This window comes from Balaenoptera ricei, chromosome X, assembly GCF_028023285.1.
Source record: "Balaenoptera ricei isolate mBalRic1 chromosome X, mBalRic1.hap2, whole genome shotgun sequence".
NCBI classification, from domain to species: Eukaryota; Metazoa; Chordata; class Mammalia; order Artiodactyla; family Balaenopteridae; genus Balaenoptera; species Balaenoptera ricei.
The window spans coordinates 12,746,706-12,758,962 of record NC_082660.1 but is presented as its reverse complement, the minus strand read 5'-3'; the positions used below and the strand labels follow the sequence as shown (position 1 = coordinate 12,758,962).

The 12,257-nt window shown below is 38.9% G+C and overlaps 1 protein-coding gene across 4 annotated transcripts in view; it reads left to right on the top strand.

Annotated features, from left to right (window-relative positions):
* The window catches only part of PIR (pirin), a 103,064-nt gene that overhangs the window by 6,712 nt on the left and 84,095 nt on the right, over nt 1-12,257 (top strand). The gene's annotated exons all lie outside the window — the stretch shown is intronic.

Here is a 12,257-nt window from a genome sequence, read left to right as displayed (position 1 = left end):
TGGATTCTGTTTGCTAGTATTTTGTTGAGGATTTTTGCATCTATATTCATGAGTGAAATTGGTCTGTAATTTTCTTTTTTTGTGGTATCTTTGTCTGGTTGGTATCAGGGTGATGGTGGCCTCATAGAATGAGTTGGGGAGTGTTCCTTCCTCTGCAATTTTTTGGAAGAGTTTGAGAAGGATGGGTGTTAGCTTTTCTCTAAATGTTTGAGAGAATTTACCTGTGAAGCCATCTGGTCCTGGACTTTTGTTTGTTGGAAGATTTTTAATCACAGTTTCGATTTCTTTCTTGTGATTGGTCTGTTCATATTTTCTATTTCTTCCTGGTTCAGTCTTGGAAGGTTATAGCTTTCTACGAATTTGTCCATTTCTTCCAGGTTGTCCATTTTATTGGCATAGAGTTGCTTGTAGTAGTCTCTTAGGATGCTCTGTATTTCTGCCATGTCTGTTGTAACTTCTCCTTTTTAATTTCTAATTTTATTCATTTGAGTCCTCTCCCTCTTCTTCATGATGAGTCTGGCTAATGGTTTATCAATTTTGTGTATCTTCTCAAAGAACCAACTTTTAGGTTTATTGATCTTTGCTATTGTTTTCTTTGTTTCCATTTTATTTATTTCTGCTCTGATCTTTATGATTTCTTTCCTTGTACTAACTTTGGGTTTTGTTTATTCTTCTTCTCTAGTTCCTTTAGGTGTAACGTTAGATTGTTTATTTAAGATTTTTCTTGTTTCTTGAGGTGGGCTTGTATTGCTATAAACTTCCTTCTTAGAACTGCTTTTGCTGCATCCCATAGGTTTTGGATTGTCGTGTTTTCATTGTCATTTGTCTCTAGGTATTTTTTGATTTCCCCTTTGATTTCTTCAGTGATCTCTTGGTTATTTAGTAACGTATTGTTTAGCCTCCTTGTATTTGTGTTTTTTACAGTTTTTTTCCTGTAATTGATTTCCGATCTCATAGCGTTGTGGTCAGAAAAGATGCTTGATACGATTTCAATTTTCTTAAATTTTCCGAGGCTTGCTTTGTGACCCAAGATGTGATCTCTCCTGGAGAATGTTCCATGTGCACTTGAGAATAAAGTGTATTCTGCCACTTTTGGTGGAATGTTGTATAATTTTCAATTAGATCTGTCTGGTCTTTTGTGTCATTTAAAGCTTGTGTTTCCTTATTTATTTTCTGTTTGGATGATCTGTCCATTGGCGTAAGTGGGGTGTTAAAGTCCCCTACTATTATTTTGTTACTGTCAATTTCTCCTTTCATGGTTGTTAGCATTTGCCTTATGTATTGAGGTGCTCCTATGTTGGGTGCATAAACATTTATAATTGTTATATCTTCTTCTTGGATTGATCCCTTGATCATTATGTAGTGTCCTTCTTTGTCTCTTGTAACAGTCTTTATTTTAAAGTCTATTTTATCTGATATGAGTATTGCTACCCCAGCTTTCTTTTGATTTCCATTTGTGTGGAATATCTTTTTCCATCCCTTCACTTTCAGTCTGTATGTGTCCCTAGGTCTGAAGTGGGTCTCTTGTAGACAGCGTATATATGGGTCTTGTTTTTGTATCCATTCAGCCAGTCTGTGTCTTTTGGTTGGGGCATTTAAACCATTTACATTCAAGGTTATTATCGATATGTATGTTCCTGTTACCATTTTCTTAATTGTTTTTGGTTTGTTTTTGTGGGTCTTTTTCTTCTCTTGTGTTTCCAGCTTAGAGAAGTTTCTTTAGCATTTGTTGTAAAGCTGGTTTGGTGGTGCTGAATTCTCTTAGCTTTTGTTTGTCTGAAAAGCTTTTGACTTCTCCATCGACTCTGAAAGATCCTTGCTGGGTGGAGTATTCTTGGTTGTAGGTTTTTCATCACTTTAAATATGTCTTGCCACTCTCTTCTGGCTTGCAGAGTTTCTGCTGAAAGATTAGCTGTTAACCTTATGGGGATTCCCTTGTATGTTATTTGTTGCTCTTCCCTTGCTGCTTTTAATATTTTTTCTTTGTATTTAATTTTTGATAGTTTGATTAATAGGTGTCTTGGCGTGTTTCTCCTTGAATTTATTCTGTATGGGATTCTCTGCACTTTCTGGACTTGATTGACTATTTCCTTCCCCATGTTAGGGAAGTTTTCAACTATAATCTCTTCAAATATTTTCTCAGTCCCTTTCTGTTTCTCTTCTTCTTCTGGGACCCCTATAATTCGAATGTTGGTGCGTTTAATGTTGTCCCAGAGGTCTCTGAGATTGTCTTCAATTCTTTTCATTCTTTTTTCTTTATTCTGCTCCTCAGCAGTTATTTCCACCATTTTGTCTTTCAGCTCACTTATTCGTTCTTCTGCCTCAGTTATTCTGTTATTGATTCCTTCTAGTGTGTTTTTCATTTCGGTTATTGTGTTGTTCATCTCTGTTTGTTTGTTCTTTAATTCTTCTAGACCTTTGTTAAACATTTCTTTTATTTTCTCAGTCTTTGCTTCCATTCTATTTCCGAGATTCTGGATCATCTTTACTATCATTACTGTGAATTCTTTTTCAGGTAGATTGCCTATTTCTTCTTCATTTATTTGGTCTTGCAGGTTTTTACCTTGCTCCTTCATCTGTGACATATTTTTTTGCTATCTCATTTTTTTTTTTTTTTTATGAGTGGCATTGTGTTCCTGTTTTACTAGTTGTTTGGCCTGATGCTTTCCACACTGGAGTTTGTAGGCTATTAGGTAGAGCTGGGTCTGGTGCTGAGATGAGGAACTCTGTGAGGCCTCACTCCGATGAATATTCCCTGGGGTCTGAGGTTCTCTGTTAGTCCAGTGGTTCGGACTCGGAGCTCCCACTGCAGGAGCTTCTGCCCGACGCCGGGCTTGCGAATCAAGATCCCACAAGCTGTGTGGGGCAGCAGAAAAAGAACAATGACAAATTAAAAAATAAAATTAGACTAGGAAGCTAACACATATGTTAGAAAGAATGTAAAAATAAAAATATAGATGAATCAGCAACCGGAAGGTACGTCAGTACCACAATAGTAAAAAAGAGGAGGAGGGAAAAGAAAAAAAAAAAAGGGAGCGTGGGGGGAAGGCCTTAGCTGTGGAGAGTGGGGCCTAAGCAAGGGTGAGGTTTGGGTGGTGGGCGGGGCCAATGCCCAGGACTCACAGGGCTGGAAAAGGCCCTGGGGGCTGTGTGGGGTGGGGCTTAGCTATGGGATTATATACAACGGAAAACCTTTGTATTGAAATATGGTTAGCAAAATATTACAAAACAAATTTGTAATCTAGTAACCTAAATAACAACTCTAGTGACATTTGACAAGGAGATCTGGTGGCACTTCTCATAACTACCTAATTTCAAAGCTGTGAGGGGCATGAACAATAGTTCGGTATACCTGCGACAGCTGTGATGTGATATGAAAAGAGCTTTGATTTCTATTGGTGGCAAAGTCACAGATCCTGGTAAATTACTGCGGTTCTTTGACTACATCCATAATTAAAGGCAATGTTACATTTTACTTTGGAGCTGGGTAGTGGTGACTTGTTGGGCACCAGTGTGAATGTACTTAATGCCACTAAACTGTATACTTACAAATGGTTAAGATGGTAAATTTCACGTTATGTTTGTTTTACTACAAAAAAAATTCAGAAGAAAAAAATTTCCAGTTAGAGGTTAGTGAAAGTAAAAATGTGTGTGTGTGTGTTTGTTTTTTTTCCCCAGCCAAGTTTACCCGAATTCTATCCATGGTTCCCAGTTAAGAGTCCCTGGCTGAAAACCTATGCTTTAAAGACCTCTCCATTTTACTAATGCAAAGGATCCACCATGCCCCAGGTGTGCCTCTACCCTAAAGAAAAATAAATGGATAGGAATCATTCCTAATGCTATCACTCTGGTTTAATCACTGTTAAGACAAAGGGTGTTTCATTTTGTCTGTGTATAGTTAAATATTTTAGTTGTACAGAATAAACAATTTTGTGTCCTTAGTTTTTCATTTAAGAGGGTAGCAAAAGCACTTCCCATGTTATTATAAATTCTTCATAAACACCATTTAAATAGTTATGACATATTCCAGTGTATGAGCATATCATTATTCTCTTACTCCTGGCCGTACATTTTTTATTTTTTAATTTTTAAAAAAATTTTTATTGAAGTATAGTTGATTTACAATGTGTTAATTACTGCTGTACAGCAAAGTGATTCAGTTATACATACATATATATATATATTCTTTTTTTATATTCTTTTCCATTATGGTTTATCATAGGATATTGAATATAGTTCCCTGTGCTATGTTGCAGGACCTTGTTGTTTATCCATTTCGTATATATAAAAGCTTACATCTGCTAACCCCGACCTCCTCCCCCTTGGCAACCACCAGTCTGTTAAATATGTCTGTGATTCTGTTTCTATTTCATAGACAGGTTCATTTGTGTCATATTTTAGATTCCACGTGTAAGTGGTATCATATGATATTTGTCTTTCTTTGTCTGATTTACTTCACTTAGTATGATCATCTCTAGGTCCATCCATGTTGCTGCAAATGGCATTATTTCATTCTTTTTTATGGCTGAGTAATATTCCATTGTATGTATGTACCACATCTTTATCCATTCATCTGTTGAGGGACATTTAGGCTGTTTCCATGTCCTGGCTATTGGGAATAGTGCTGCTGTGAACACAGGGGTGCATGTATCTTTTCGAATTATAGTTTTGTCCGGGTATATGCCCAGGAGTGGGATTGCAGGATCATATGGCAACTCTGTTTTTAGTTTTTTGAGGAACCTCCATACTGTTTTCCACAGTGGCTGCACCAACTTACATTCCTACCAACAGTGTAGGAGGGTTCCCTTTTCTTCACACCCTCTCCAGCGTTTATTATTTGTAGACTTTTTGATGATGCTGGCCCTGCATTTGACCATTTAGATTGTTACCCTATTTGTTAGCACTCCACACACTGCCAGCTTGCCAGAAAGATGGACCCCAACCCTCCCATCAGCAGAGAAGGAAAGCATCACTCTCACTTCAAGGTGGTTACTTTTCAAACTTTTTGCACCAAGGCTCTATCAGTAGAAAATAAAATCTCATAAAAAACCTGGAGCCCAGAGCTATTTTAGTGTAGAATTTACAACAGTGTTTGATGTTAGTGGCCCTAGGTGACACGTTCCCTGTGACTGTAAATGTGGAGGTGGAGGAATTCACAGTGCTCTTTCGGTGATGAATGGTAAACGAGATGGAGTTGGGCTGGCTGGCACCTTCCATTAAAATTGTGTATGGGCCGGGACAGCCAAGCTGGAATTGAAATGATTGCATAGCATGATGTTGGTGGGTGGTTCCTCTGTGCTTCCAGCAGGAGGGAAACCCACCAGTCACCTGCATTTGCCTCTATGCCCCACTTCCCCTTCCACCAGACAGTCCTTGCTGATGTGATTTTCCTTGGACCACTGTCATGCAGTGACACCTCAGAGATGTTGCGGGTTCAGTTCCAGGCCACTGCAATAAAGCGAATATTGCAGTAAAGCAGGTCACATGATTATCTTGGTTTCTCAGTGCATATAGAAATTACTTATGTTTAAACTACAGTATAGTCTACTAAGTGTGCAATAGCATTGTGTCCAAAGAAACAACGTACACACCTTAATTAAAAAAATACTTTATTGCTAAAAAATGCGAACTGTTATCTGAGCCTTCAGCGAGTTGTAGTGGTAATGTCAAAAATCACTGATCACAGATCACCATAACGAATAGAATAACAGTGGAAAAGTGTGAAATATTGTGAGAATTACCAAAATGTGACACAGAGACACAAAGTGAGCAAACGCTGTTGGAAAAATGGCACCGATAGACACTTGACGCAGGGCTGCCAAAAACCTTCAATTTGTAAAAAACACAATACCTGCAAAGCGCGATACCTCTAAGTGCAATAAAACAAGGTATGCCTGTATATGTTTTTTATTAGGAAGAATTTCTAACGTAGAAAATAGTATAATGACTCTCCAGGTATCCAGCATCCACAGTGATCAACTCATGGGCAATCTTGTTTCCAATCTTGGTCCCCATCCATTTCTTCCATCGAAGTATTTTGAAGTGAATCATTTCATTTCATTCAGAAATATTTCAGTTTTTACTTTAAAAATATAACTATAATCCCATTATCACAGTTAAAATTATAAGAGTTTCTTAATATCAAACCACCTTGGTCCTAGTTGATGCAGGACCTGTAGATGGCGCTCTCCATTAGCAGTGTCTCTAGGCCTTGAGTCAAGGTAGAGGAGGTCCACTCAAGGCCATATTTAGACCTCAGTCTGGACTACGTGTTGGCAGTTTCCTTCTACCTTCTCATCGTTACCCTCAGGCTCCAGTCTAGAGGCTGAGTTAGGCCCAGGGGGTAGTCTGAGGTGTTGGAGTCTACCTTTGAGGGGCCCCTGCCTTTTTCTGCTGCCATATTATCTTGACGTAGCCTGGCCTTTTGTCAGGTGTTGGGAGGGTCGGGGGGGTCCTCTCCTGAGACAATAATTTAAAAGAAGAAAAAATAATTTAAAAAACAGGCATTATTGCCCTTATATCAGTTCGATTAGGCTCAGTTGTGTATAACAGAAAGCATCCTTCCAAACCAGTGGTTTATGTATGTAAGGATTTGTGTTCCTCTTTTGAAAATCCAAAAGTAGGTGGTCCAGGGTGGGCCTGGAAGCTCCACACTTAGCAGAGACCCATGCTCATTCTATCTTAGTTCATCCTTCTTACTGCATTCTTACTGTATCACGTTATGGTCCAAGACGCTGTCAGAGCAATAGCAACCATTTGCCCTTGGGTGCAGAAAGGAGGAAGAGGGGAAAGGCAAAACAATATACGCCAGCTGTCTGTCTCCTTTTATAAGAGATTTTCCTAAAAGTCCCACCCAGCAACTTCTACGTTCCTCGCATTAGCCAGATTCGGTCATATGACCACACCTACCTACAAGGGAAGCTAGGGACCTAGCACAAGTACCACTTGGGATGTTGGTGGAGTACCTTCTGTGTGCACAGAATTATTCTAGATTCAGTGGAGCATCACAGAAAAGCATAACGTTGGCCCTGTCCACGAGGAACTGATATTCCTGGCAGTTACTTCCAGTGCTTTCTGATTTCAATAAAATGCCAGACTGCTGGAGCTTTGTTAAAGGAACGCCACAGGCCGGAGGGGTGGTGGCCACAGGTTTCAACTGGCCTTCTCAAGAGATCAAAAGAAATAGCTTGGAAGCTGCCAACCGAAAGTGGCAGCTAAAGGATTTGGAACTGTTTGAAGGAAAGGAAATTCTCATATCGTTCAAAAACTTTGAAAGATCATCAGTTTAATGAGTTGGGGCCCAAGTCAAGACATTTAAAAAAATCAGAGTTCTTATATATCTCAGAGCTTGTCTTGCAGATAAGAGGTGTCTCTGTAAGATGTTCTTGGATACATGCTGAATGTTTAGAGAATGTGAGGAACTTTGATGAGGGCTAATACCTAGCCTGCAGATAACACTTTAGGACAATAGTCTGATGCAGATACTCTTGCTTATCGGAGGAAGAGTGTCTCTTACACACGTGCCCCATCCTTTAGCCGGATAAACAGTTCATCCCGCTGACTTTCACCGCATCCAGCCCCCTGGCTTCTGCAGGCTTCTTGTGCTGCCTTTCTTTTTGTGTGTGTCCATAAGTCAAGGACTGGTGACAGAAGGATTGGATATGCGACCCAGATATCACAAATAGGACTTGCCAAACGATGAATACCTACTGGTCTCTAAGTGGCAGATGGTGATGAGGGTAGTACTGGAAAGAGGGAACCTCTTCTTTTCATGATTTAGTTAACAGCAGGACATATTTGCTCCTAGGAAACTGATCCCAAGAAGCAATACACATCTCTTGATCTCATCTTCACCCACATTTTAATACCATAGAACCACAATAATGTAGAAGTAAAAAGCCATCTTGAGGCTCGAGACCCTTTGTTTGGCAAGATTTATGGAACTGGTACAATGTGACAGGTACCACCCAACTATGTAGAACCTGCCCTGCTTCAGGCACTGGACCAGGTATCCTCCATTCATTGTTTCCAGGCCTTCATGCTGTGTATGATCCTGTGAGAAGAAGCAGTGTATAATAAGGTATGAGAATTCTCAGCCTCTCCTCCTCCCAACCCCAGTTCCATTCCTGGGCTTTCACTGAGCTGAAATGGAATTATGAGAGACAGGATGAGACCGAGAGGATCTGAGATCTGATTTTCACTGGAAAGGGCAGAGAATTACTGGTGGGAGAGAGAAGAGTAAATTCAGAAGATGAGGGGGAGAAGGAGAAAAGGGAAGAGCTGTCTCCAGATGGTTGGAGGAGATCTGAAGGGTTAGAGTGAGAGATGATGGAAATATTGCAGACATTTATTGGAGAGGAGGAGGGCTGATGTGAAACAAATCTTTAAGTCGAAGCCCCTTTTGGCATTTTTGAGAGAATTCAATAGATATTTGAATTGTTTTCCAGTTACTTTTAAATATTGGACTGGATGGAACACTGGGCTAAGATGGGTTACAAAGTGGCCCAGCTTTATATGGCTTACAGCCCATACTTTAAAGTGAAGAAATTGAGACTTGATTAGGCTAAAAAACTTGTAGTAACTTGTTGAATTTGTGTGCGTGTGTGTGTATGTGCTATATGTGTTATATGTATGTATATACATATGTGTGTGCAAGTGTGTATGCATATTTTTTCCACAGAAAGTGAAAATAAGAGAGTCGAGACAAGAGACAGAGAGGGTTTGGTACCTTCATTTCTAGCAATAGGACAGAGTAGATACCCTGAAACAAAGAAGCAAACAAACAAATAAATAACCTAAAAATTAATTAGCTGAGATGACAGGAAGTTAGAGCAATTCTTAGAGTCTAAAAACAATGAGAAAGAAAGAAAAAACAGGAAATCTGAATAGTTTCATAGTCAGTAGGGTAATTGAATCAGTATTTTGAAAGTTTATTACAAAGCAACAGGTCCAGATTTTACAGACAAATTTTACCAAATGTTTAAGGTACAGATAATTCCACTAATACACAAACTCTCCAGGAGATGAAGCTCCAGGGAGTCCTCAAATCACGTTATGAAGTCACGTTACCTTGCTATCAAGACCAGGCAAGGACGCAAATGAAGGAATAATTACATCTCATTTAGAAACATTTTTGCAGGACTCATAAGCAAAATATTAACCAACCAAATACAGCAATGTATAAAAAGGTATTATGTCATGACCAAGTTTGGATTGTCTGAAGAAAGCAAATTTGGTTTAATGTTAGAAAATCTATTTATATAACTTACCAACACTAAGAGATTAAAGGAGAAAAAATACATAATGTCTCAATCAGTGCAGAAAGCACATTCACTAGAATTCAGCATCCATTTATGCTAAAGAAAAGATCAGTAAACTAGAAATAAAAGGGAAATTCCTTAACCTTATGACAGGAATCTACAGAAAACCCACATTAAACAACCTGCTTACCAGTGAAACTTTAAAAAGCAATCTGTGTAACATTAGGGACTAGGCAAGGTTGCCTATTACCATCTATTCTACTCAGCATCCTTGTAGAGGGGCCAGCTTGCAAGAAGACAGAAAAAGAAATAGAAAGTATAAGGGTTGAAAATGAAGGGGGGAGAACAGTTATTTGCCGATGGCTGTTGGTTGAAATATTACTCCCAAATATTCACTCCCTCCCTGTAATAGATTATACACTCCCACCGACTTTTGGGTGCGTTACCCATGAGTCCCACAGGGCGGGTTTAAGTGCCCTCCTGTCTGCCTTTGGGCTTGACCACGTCACGTGCTTTGACCAATGGGACATGTAACTGGGATTGTGCACCATTGGCTCCTGCCCTTGGCTATGAGAACAGCACGTCCTAGAGAGTGGCCACTGTTTCATCTTGGGACCCAGAATGAGAAGACATATAGAGGCCAGCCTGGCCCAGCAAAACCCAGAGAAACGGCAGCCTGCCTCAGCTTTAATCTAATGCAAGCAAAAAATACTTTGTGAACTATTGGCCAAACACTTATTGATAAATATATTGGTGATATGAATGTCTGCAAAGAAAACCCAAAAGAAGCTACAGATGAATTATTAAAATTAAGAAGAGCTTAGCAGTGTTCAAAATCGCCTTTCTATTCACGTTTCTTTTTTTTTTTAACATTTTTTGGCTGCACCGGTGCGGCATGCAGGGTCTTAGTTCCCCGACCAGGGATTGAACCCGTGCCCCCTGCAGTGAAAGCACGGAGTCTTAACGACTGACCGCCAGGGAAGCCCCTCTATTCACATTTTTAATCCCCAGCAGCAAACTGTTCAAAAACGTTAGTTAAAAATGCTATTTACATTCCTGTAGCTTTGTAATATAGTTTGAAATCAGGGAGCGTGATGCCTCCAGCTTGGTTCTATTCAGGGTCTTGTGTGGTTCTGTACACACTTTAGGATTGTTTGTTCTATTTCTATGAAGAATGTTATTGGTATTTTAATAGGGATTGTGTTGAATGCTTTGGGTAATATGGGCATTTTAACAATATTAATTCTTCCAGGACATGAGCACAGAATGTATTTCCTTTTATTTGTGTCATCTGCACTTTCTTTCATCAATGTCTTATAGTTTTTAGTGTACAGGTCTTTCACCTCCTTGGATAATTTATTCATAGGAATTTTATTCTTTTTGATGCAATTGTAAATGGGATTGTTTTTTTAATTTCTCTTTCTAATAGTTTGTTGTTAGTACATAGAAACTCAACAGATTATGGTAGTGCATATTGGAAAGTTGCCAAGAGGGTACCTTTTTATAGTGACAGATGGTAATTAGACTTAGTGTGGTGATCATTTTGCAGTATTTACAAATATCAAATCATTACCTTCTACATCTGAAACTAATATAATATTATATGTCAATTATACCTCAATGAAAATACTATTTACAATGCTATAGAAGTATGTTAGTTAGAAAAAAATGTTTAATATATGCAAAATCTGTATGGAGAAAATTATAAATCCTATTGAAAGACATTTTCAAAGACCTGAATAAATGGAGATAACCATGTTTATGAGTAGGAAAACTCAATATTATATAAATGTCATTTCTTCCCAAATTGATCCACAGATTCAAGGCAAGTCCAATCAAAAGTCCAACATTTTTGTTTGTATATGTTTTTAAGTTTTCTAAAATTTGTGTAGACTAACAAATGGCCAAGAATAACCAAGATGAACATAAAGATATGCTGATGACAGCCAGATCTGTTTCTACGTCTAATTTGGGCTCAAGATTTATCTTCAGTTGCCATTTAGCTTTTGCACAATATACTGGACACTGAATATTCATAGTTCTATTTATATAAATATTTATATACATATCTCAAACTCAACATGACCTAGAATGAAGTCACCATGGCTACTTCAAGGCTGCTTCTTCTGTTATGTTTCTTGTGCTTCTGGATGGCCCAACCGTCCTCCCAGGCCCCATAGCTAGAAATTTGGGAGGGATCTAATGCTCTTCCTTTTTCCCATTCTCCATCACTACTGCCATTGCCTTAGTCCTGGCCTTTGTCCTTGCCTGGACTGTTGAAATCACCTTCTGAATATTCTTTGCCTCACGTCTCATCCTTTTCCAGACCATCTTCCACATGTATGCTAGGGTGGTCTTTCTAGATCTGATCGTGTCAACCTGATGAAAACCCATCACCTTCAGGATAAAACCCAAACTCCTTTAAGATTTAGCCTGTATCCTCAGCCCATCTCTCATCATAATTCCATGTGCATCTTTTGCTTCAGTAGAGTAGTTTCCTCGCAGTTTTTCAAGTTTGCCAAGCTGCTTCTCTGCTCTTTCATTTAGAATATTCTTCCTTCTCCCACATCTTGATTAACTTCTACATGTACTTCAAGACCCAGCTCAAGTGACACCTCCCTGGTAGAACCTTCCCTGATCCCACCCTACACTCCTATGTGTTGTCTTTCTCCAGAGCATTTATCATCACAGCACAGTAACTGATGTTCTAGTCTGTTCCCCTGTGATGAATCTGTTTATATATAGACTGTATCTCAATTGTGCTTAACTATTTAGATCTTAGACAATCATGAATTGTTTGTCCACTTCTCATAAAATGTCAGCTGTTTAACTTAGTGAATCCGTGTGTGTGTGTGTGTGTGTGTGTGTGTGTGTGTGTGTGTGAGGAGTTCTTTCCTGAAAGCAACTAGCATTGCAAAAAGTTGCTCATTAGCCAAATCATTTTTAATTAGGTTTGCTAGATCTCTTCTTGAATGTAGCCCCGAGTAGCGTGGCTTA